A 9581-nucleotide genomic window follows, 5' to 3' on the forward strand; every position below is an offset into this window, starting at 1 on the left:
TGATGCCAGGTTTGCACACAGTCTACTTGTTCTTATAATTTAGGTCTCAAATATTACCTTTCCAAAGAGGTCTCAGCTTAAAAGTCATATCCTCCAGGTGGGTTATCCCTAAAGTATTCCATACACACCTTCATACACACACACACACACACACACCTCAACCTCAAAGTACGTTGTTCATTATTACATTTGTCAAAATCTGAAATGCATTTTCATTTATTTGTTCTCTGGCTTGTGAAATTATTTTTTCTTTCACTACAGACTAAGGAACCTTATCTATTTCCTTAACCACTGGGTTTCCAAGGCCTGAAAGAAGAGTATCTGAGACACAGGAGGCATTTAGTGATTGCTGAGAGAACGCATGAAACTTACATTCAGCCCAAATTTTAATGCATTAAGACATTTATCTCAATCTTCTAGGCAGAAGCCACTTATGTGTCTAAAACCTATATTCTAGTTCCAGTTCTTTGAAAATCCTCTGCGTCTGTCTTGAGTTTGAACCAGTTTATGATGACCGTTCAACTTCTAAAGTTCTATAATTCAGTAGCAAATGAAATATCAAATGTCATTCCCATTATATATATTTAAAGTCTTAGCTATGCTGCAGAGTTTGTGAGGTTCAATTTTCTACAGACTCACTCTTTAAAGGAGAACACTGTAATAGCAATGTATCTTATACAGCTATGGCTGGAAAAATTTGTTGTTGCTGAGCAAAGCATTTAAGCTCTACTGTTGTCAGCAATATCCTAAGAAAAGAAAAAAATGAGTCAACTGAATATTCTTATAGCAAAGGTAGCACAGAACAGATTAAACAATATTAAGGTATTCCTAAACTTTCCAAATGCAGGTAAAGTAGCTCTAGGCTTAGAAGTCTATACGCATCAGTTGGCTAGTTGAGCCAACCTCAATGAAAGATGATGACAGCATTTCTAGAAAACTTGGGAAAGCAGAAGTCAGACAAACTTGCGTTCAGTTCACATTTTGATCACTTTGGACAAGTTATATAACTTCCTCACCTCTCATTTTTATCATATCAAAAATGAGGATAATATTTGTGTTGTAAGGGTTAGAAATAATGTGTTTATTATGCAATAGCACAGTACTTGCAATGTAGTGGGTACTAAACTCTGTCTGCTATTATTCAGATAGTGAGTAATCATGGCCATGGGAAAATCTCCTATTTATCTTTCCTCAGTAATCGGGATTATTTCCTTTTTGGAAACATAAAATCATGAGGATGGAAATATCTTTTGATAGAAATTATGTTACATGAAGTTTCCCTGAATATGGAGTAAAATCTTTGTATACAGTTGCTATTGATATATACACATATTTGACTTGCTCGAGTGCCAAACCTCATGTAATTAGTAATTGTTGAGAAAAAAATATTTTTGCAAAACAGAGTGATTTTCTTCAGACAAGAAATGCTATAAATTTATGGATTAATGCAATAACAACAACATGATTGTACCATTTACTGAGTCCCTGCAATTCCACCAAGAACTTTACAAGAGAGGATGTGTCAGCTTGATTTAACAGATGAAGAACCTGAGGGTCTCATTCTGCAATATAACACATGCTGTCCAAACATAACTATAAAACTAATATAGAAGATAATCAAACGAAAATAGCTTGCATGGATTTTTCCCTGATAAATATGAAAAGTGAATAGATGTACACCTAATTATATATGGGATTTCATAGCTCATTTTAATCTATGCACAGATTCAATATGGTACCTGAAATGATGTTATTTAGTGGATTTTAGGTGATTTGTTTATGACAGAGTGTTTGTATTGAAAAGTAATTGGCAACATTTAATGGGTATGTTTTGCTGTGCTCTATACTTTTCTAGGTTAATTTCAATAGCGTAATCTGTGGGACTCATTGGCTTCCTCCTTGGTTCTCTTTTGTGATTCTGTTCTAAATCTCTGATTATAGCCCAGAAGTTCTAACTACTCAAGGGCAGGAAGATTAGACGCCTGCTTGATTTAGAAATACAAGGACCCCAAGGAACTAACCTGAACTCTAAGCACCTAGAGTAAGGAGATTTGAAAACTTATCACATCCATGAAAAAAACATATCAAGAAAATATATGTGTCAGGAGTTAGGCAAAGAAAAAAACAGATATTCTCATTCCTTCTGTGATTGTAGAGTCTTCTGCATAGAATACATTTCATTTGTAAGAGTTGAATATCACTAAATAACCAAATTAAATGAAATAAACTTGCAAATAAAACATTAAGTGTGAAATATATATACATATATCTGAGGAAACATTTTAGACCCTAGAATATAAAATCACACACATCTTACTTATAAGCATATGGATATCCACTGTGACCAAAGTTATTTTAGCTTTCACTAAATTTATCTTAATACTCTCGAACTGCAGATTTCTAAACGTAAAATAATATGAACTATAGAGTTAACTCTTTATTTTTACTTAAAATACATAGCAAATGACTTCTCAGTGCATTAACTGATACCATTTTACTTAAATTCCATAAATAATGAAGCAGATGCAATATTCTTCAAGGCAGAAATAAGCTTTTATAGGTTTTATCATTTCTATGACATCATATGTGGTCTGAACTGTAAATAGAGGTGAACCAAATGTTTCCCATTTAAAGCTGGCCACGGCAAAGATTTCAGCTTGATCCATGTCATATAAACAAGCTATGGGCAAGAGCTCAAGAAAAGCTTATAAAAGAGGCACCTGTGGTTTTTAAATTAAGCCCATTTGCTGTAATTAGCCAGCTTTATTTTTCATAAGTCAACTTTTTTCATTGTTTTTTAAACCATCCCTGTGGTGGTCATAAACACCATACAGTTTTAATGGAGGAGGATTTTGTTTCTTAAAACCCCAGGCGACTTGAAATCAAATCAGTCAGGCCACTACTAAAGGGAAAAGAAAAAAAAAAAAAAAGAAAGACAGAAATTGAGGGCTCTGGTTAACTCACCTCTAGTTGTAGGCAATTCAATCCAAATAAAATGGACTGGCATCAGTTCAGTTCCTTCTTCTACAGTCTCAGTAGATTTACCTTTCCCTTAGAGGTTAATACCCAGAATGGCCATTCTCAATTCACAACTTACTTTTCTGCAAGGTTAACCCTTTAAAAATGACTGTGTATCCAAAAGGAAATACATTTTGAAATAAAATCTCAGGGAATTTCATAGAAAATATACGGCTATAAAAAAACTTTAAAAATATGTTTATGAATAGCCAATGCCATTTTAAGTTAATATAAAACAATTACAGATTTGATATATACTGGAGGACCTTTTTAAGAATTATTTAAACTTTAACTTTTTTCCCCAGGTATACTTCAATACTGGCAGCCCTAAAATCTCTCCTAGAAATGTGATTATTTATGTAAACACATTTTACCTTTAATGTTTTGCTTACCTCTTGCCATAAAAACAGAAACACGTGGGAGGGGAACAGAACCACAAAACTGATGAAGCTCTTAATCAAAATAATTTTAAAATCTGAAAATTGATGACTGAAAAATAGGAACTTTGACCCAATGTATAAATTGCACAAAGATATTGATTGTAGCATAATATATAATCATAAATAAAGGAAAACAACCTATATTCCAACAACCAAGTAAACATTTTACTATTCAAGTAAAAATGTTTCAAGGACTACTTAGCATGATGTAGTTGGTCTAGTCTATTTGAAAAATAGCTTGGCATTCCAAATAAAGTGGAAAATATATATACCCTGTGCTACAGCAATTTTGCCCATATTATATACCCTAGAGACATTCATACTGTTTTCCATAGGATATACATGTACAAGAATGTTCAGAGCAGGGGCGCTTAGGTAACTCGGTCTGTTAAGCTTCCGACTCTGGCTCAGGTCAAGATCTCACGGTTGGTGGGTTTGAGTCCCAAGTTGGGCTCTGTGCTGACAGATCAGAGCCTGGAGCCTAGTTCAGATTCTGGGTCTCCCTCTCTCTCTGCTCCTCCCACACTCATCTATCTCTATCTCTCAAAAAAAATAAATATTAAAAAATATATTTTAGGGGCGCCTGGGTGTCTCAGTTGGTTAAGCATCGACTTCAGCTCAGGTCATGACCTCACGGTTTGTGACTTCAAGCCCCACGTTGGGCTCTTTGCTGTCAGCTCTGGAGCCTGGAGCCTGCTTCGGATTTTGTGTCTCTCTCTCTCTCTGCCCTTCCCCTGCTCGCACTCTGTCTCTCTCTCAAAAATAAAAACATTAAAAAAGTTTAAAAAATATATTCTTTATAAAAAATAATGATCAGAGCAGTGGGTTTGTTATAGCAAAGTAGTGAAAATTCATGTTTTCATAATAGGATGAATAAAAATGTGTTACCTAATCATATGATGTAATACTATGTACCTGCAATTTCATTCATAATTATACACAATATAATTTAATTAAATAAAGAAGAAAAGCAAAACATACAACATTATTTAGAGAAATATGTATAGGTGATAAAGTCTACATAAAAATAAGAGAACTTTTATAAAGGCATGTTAGTGAATACTTCTTGGAGTAGGGAAATTATTATGACTAAGAAGGAATATATAGTAAGATTCTGATGTGTGAATTTATTCCATAAAGGTATGTTTTATAATTATTTATAAATTATATTTCACAATATAAATAATGTTTTTATTTTTTAATTTAAATTTTAGTTAATATACCGTGCAGGGGTGCCTAGGCGGCTCAGTAGGTTGAGCATCCAGCTTAGCTCAGGTCATGGTCTCACAGTTCGTGAGTTCAAGCCACCCGTCAGGCGCTGTGCTAACAAACGGCTCAGAACCTGGAGCCTGCTTCAGATTCTATGTCTCCCTCTCTTTCTCCCCTCCCTTGCTCATGCCTGCCTCTGTCTCTCAAAAATTAAAAAAAATGTTAATAGAAAAAATTTTTAAACATATAGTACAATATTGGTTTCAGGAGAATACCGTGATTCATCACTTACGTACAACGCCCAGTGCTCATCACAATAAGTGCCTTCCTTAATACCCATCACCCATCTAGCCCTTCTCCCACCCACGTCCCTCCATCAACCCATAGTTTGTTGTCTATAATTTACGTCTTTTGTGGTTTCTCTCTTCTCTTCTTCCCCCCTTTCCCATATGTTCATCTTATGGGAATTTCTTAAATTCCACTTATGAGTGAAATCATATGGTATCTGCCTTTCTCTGACTGACTCATTTCACTTAGCATAATCCATTCTACCTCCCTCCACGTCACGGAAAATGGCAAGATTTCATTCCTTCTGACGGCTGATTAATATTCCATTGTCTATATACCACATCTTTATCCATTCATCAGTCAATGGACATTTCCGCTCTCTCCATATGGCTATTGTTGATAATGCAGCCATAAACATCAGAGTGTATGTACCCATTCAAATATGTATTTTTATATCCTTTGGGTAAATACCTAGTAGTGCTGGATCGTAAGGTAGTTTATCTTTAGTTTCTTGAGGAACCTCTATACTGTTCTCCAGAGTAGTTACACCAGTTTGCATTCCTGCCAACAGTGCAAGAGGGTTCCCTTTGTCTGCATCTTCATCAACACCTGTTGTTTCTTGTGTTGTTAATTTTAGCCATTCTGACAGGTGTGAGGTGGTACTCATCATGGTTTTGACTTGTATTTCCCTGACGAATGAAGTTGAGCATCTTCTCATGTGTCTGTTAGCCATCTGGTTCTCTTCTTTGGAAAAGTGTCTATTCATCTCTTCTACCCATTTCTTAACTGAGTTATTTGTATTTCAGGTGTTGAGTTTGATAAGTTTATTATAAATATTGGATACTAACCCTTTATCAGATATGTCATTTGCAAATATCTTCTTCCATTCTGTAGGCTGCCTTTAAGTTTTGTTGATGGTTACCTTCACTGTGCGGAAAAACAATGGTTTTAAACATATGACTTCAAACTTAATTTTTGAAAGGAGAAAATAATTATGTTATATAATATCAGATAGAATGGCAGGATTTCCTTAGTATGTGTGTGCATGTGTGCCTGTGTTCACATACACAACTGACCCTTAGACAACAAGGGGTTATGTGCCCCAACACCCTCCCCTGCCCCCTCACCATTGAAAATCCATGTATGACTTGACTTCCCAAAAACTTAGTTACTAATTTTCTATGTTGACCATAAGCCTTTCCGATAACATAAACAATTAACACATATTTTGTATGTCATATGCATTATATACTATATTCTTACAATAAAGTAAGCTAGAGCAAAGAAAATATTAAGAAAACTATAACAAACATAAAAATGTATTTATAGTATTGTATTGAGAAAAAAATCCATGTATAAGTGGACCCATGCAGTTCAAACCTGTGTTGTTCAAAGGTCAACCATATACTTACATAATAATATTTCCATAGATGCATAAATATTTATGTACATATTTTAATCTTTGCGATGTAAGGTTTTTAAAATTCACTTACACTAAAATTAGATGATCTTTAAAAACTAATGTGGTCCTCCTCTCAAATCCCCCCACCTTTGGGTAGCAGGGGAACCTGTATTTACTTAACGCTGACTTAATCTTTAGTCAAACCATTTTAAAAATATAATTAGTCTTTTCCGATAGTGATTGAGCTTCCTTCTAATTTTGTTCCTCATCAAATTCCTGCTCCTTTTCAAGATGATGTCCAGATGAATGAAGGCAAAAAAGCTCATGTGACTTTGCTGAATAGAAGCAGATCACTGCATCAGCAAGCTGCTCATTGGCTACTGTGGGCTCAGTGGCAATACCTCTTGTCTGCTTGACTCCTGTGTTAACATTTGAGCTTGATGTCAACAGATGACACAACTCATTCTGTTTTCCCCTTCAGCCTTTTCTCAGTAGCGCTTCCCGTTGACATGACTTCCGCATAACTCTCACTGGTTAAAATCATTTTTGAAGCTTTACTGTATTTTCCATTCACCTCCTGATCTATCTGTAGCATCTGCCATGAGTCCGCTATGTCCCTCCAATGGCCTGGCCCTGTTGGCATGCTGGCACTCATTTAAACATGGCACCATATAGCAAACAAATGAATCTTGCTTATAAACTACATGCACACTCTCTCCTTCACTGGGCCTAGTCTCACAGCTCTGTCTCCTGGAATAACCACTTCATTTTAGTTCAATTCCATTCTGTCCTCAGGGCTTTCTTGACCCTGATTTCTAAATTGCTGCCCTCACTACTATCCCCAATCTCACCCAATTTAAGTTTAAATTGGATAAGATCCTTGGATTGGAGATAGAAAAATAAAGGACACAATTAGCCCTAGATCTTGACTGACTCAATCTCCTTTTTCTTCAATTTTTTTTTAATGTTGATTTATTTTTTGAGAGACACAGGGAGACAGAGCATGAGCGGGGGAGGGGGAGGGGGGGGAGAGAGAGAGAGAGAGAGAGAGAGAGAGAGAGAGAGAGAGAGAGAATCCGAAGCAGGTTCCAGGTTCTGAGCTGTCAACACAGAGCATGTCGCAGGCCTCAAGCTCACGGACTACGATATGACCTGAGCCGTAGTCCGAAGTCAGCTGCTTAACCAACTGAGCCATCCAGGTACCCCTCTTTTTTCCTTCTTATGTTGCCACATTTCCTTGGTCACATTTCCAACTTCTTTCCAATTCTAACATCTAAAGTGTCAGTGGAAGACAGGATATTTTCTCTAAATTATTAAAAACTCTAATCTGCCCTTTGAAGGTTAAATGTGTGCTACAATAAATTTAGAAAAATCATTCTATTTTATGAAGACTGGCTTTGAAGACTTCCTAGACAATCTTATTCCGAATGTCAAAAATTTATTATTGTTCTTTCTTTTTTATATATCTTATATAACAATTTCCTCCAGGTAAAATAACTTGAGTCAAATAAAAGGAAGATTTTGTGATAAGAAAGGCATAAAAAATCATATTTACTTTCTCTCAAAATGTTATCCCATTACATATGCATAAAAAGTCTTAAAACTAATATTAATACTAACACTATTTTGATGGTATAGTCATAGGTGATTTTAATTGCTTCGTAAAATTTCCCCAAACATCATAGAATGATGATGTATTATAATCAGCTTAAAACATTAAGAAATACTTTATAAAATCTAAAAATTTTACCCCAACTATTTATTATACCTGTGTGGTGCAAAGGGCTTGGTTTCTACTGGCCTGAACCATGGAGTCACAAGTTAAGTGCCAGCTCCAATTAACATGGGGAGATTCTAAATAATTTATCTTGATAATAGAACAATTATAAAGAATAATTATTTAAGCTATTTTTTTCTTTAAACACTGAGGTAATCAATGGTCTAAATTCTGGAATCAACATGAAATAAAGCACACTTTTTAAAGCTATTCTCAAAAATGATTAGATAAATATAACCTAAATCATTAGAATTCAGCCCAATCTAACAATCTCTGTAATTCTATTTTGCATGTAGCACTTCAGATTCTACATTCCTCTTAGTGTCAAGTCATTTTAGAAGTTTGGTCCCCCCAAAAAGACATTTCTATTCAACATAGCTTTAGTTATTTGGATAACGACAACAAAATAGCTAATCAACAGAAAGTATTTAAATTCAATTTAAATTCAATCAGTGAAAGAAAATAAAGCCTCTACCCCAGCTTAGGAGGTTTGGTGGTTATTTTTCTATATTTTTGATGACAATTTGTCTGGGATAAAATAATCTTTTCAGATATTCTCTGTATCTTTGATGTTAAAAAATAATTATTCAAAAATTAAGTGTTATTATGTTCATAAACGCAAAATGGACCAAATTAATGTTTGAAAGAGAAAAGGTGAAGTTATTAACTTTAACTACACATTTGTTTTTAATCTTCACAAATAGATCCACATGAGGGCAGTAGACCATGGTAAAGCCTAGAATATGAAAAGTAATGCAAAGATACACCAAGAGAAAAAACAGATTCAATTCTGGAATCCTTCCCTTGGGCAAAAGGCATACACTTCATGTTTTGGAAACTACAACCAACCTGAGTTACCAGTATCTTTCTCATGACTAAATTTTTCTTTTTATATTCCAAAATACTAGCAGAGAAAACAGTTACTCTCTATTCCCTCCATATAAAAGCCCATAAAGAATCCCATCTCATAGAACTCTCAATAACAAAGTCCTGTTGTACTGTTTTCCTTTAAGTATTGACTCAGATGAAAATATCCCAGTGAAGTGAAAACTCCTGCTGTGAAGAGGGGAAAACTGAGTATTCAATTTACCATTTTTAAAGCACTTTGAGGAATAATGACTCTTTTAGTTAAAAATCTAGACAGAAACAGAGTAGAAATGGATAATTTTTTTTTCAACGTTTATTTATTTTTGGGACAGAGAGAGACAGAGCGTGAACGGGGGAGGGGCAGAGAGAGAGGGAGACACAGAATCGGAAACAGGCTCCAGGCTCTGAGCCATCAGCCCAGAGCCTGACGCGGGGCTCGAACTCACAGACCGCGAGATCGTGACCTGGCTGAAGTCGGACGCTTAACCGACTGCGCCACCCAGGCGCCCCAGAAATGGATAATTTTTAACACCAGACTGCTGAGTAATCTGAGAAAAAGATTTGGCGAGTATATGTATGC

This window comes from Felis catus, chromosome B1 (genome assembly GCF_018350175.1).
Source record: "Felis catus isolate Fca126 chromosome B1, F.catus_Fca126_mat1.0, whole genome shotgun sequence".
In the NCBI taxonomy this organism is placed as follows: domain Eukaryota; kingdom Metazoa; phylum Chordata; class Mammalia; order Carnivora; family Felidae; genus Felis; species Felis catus.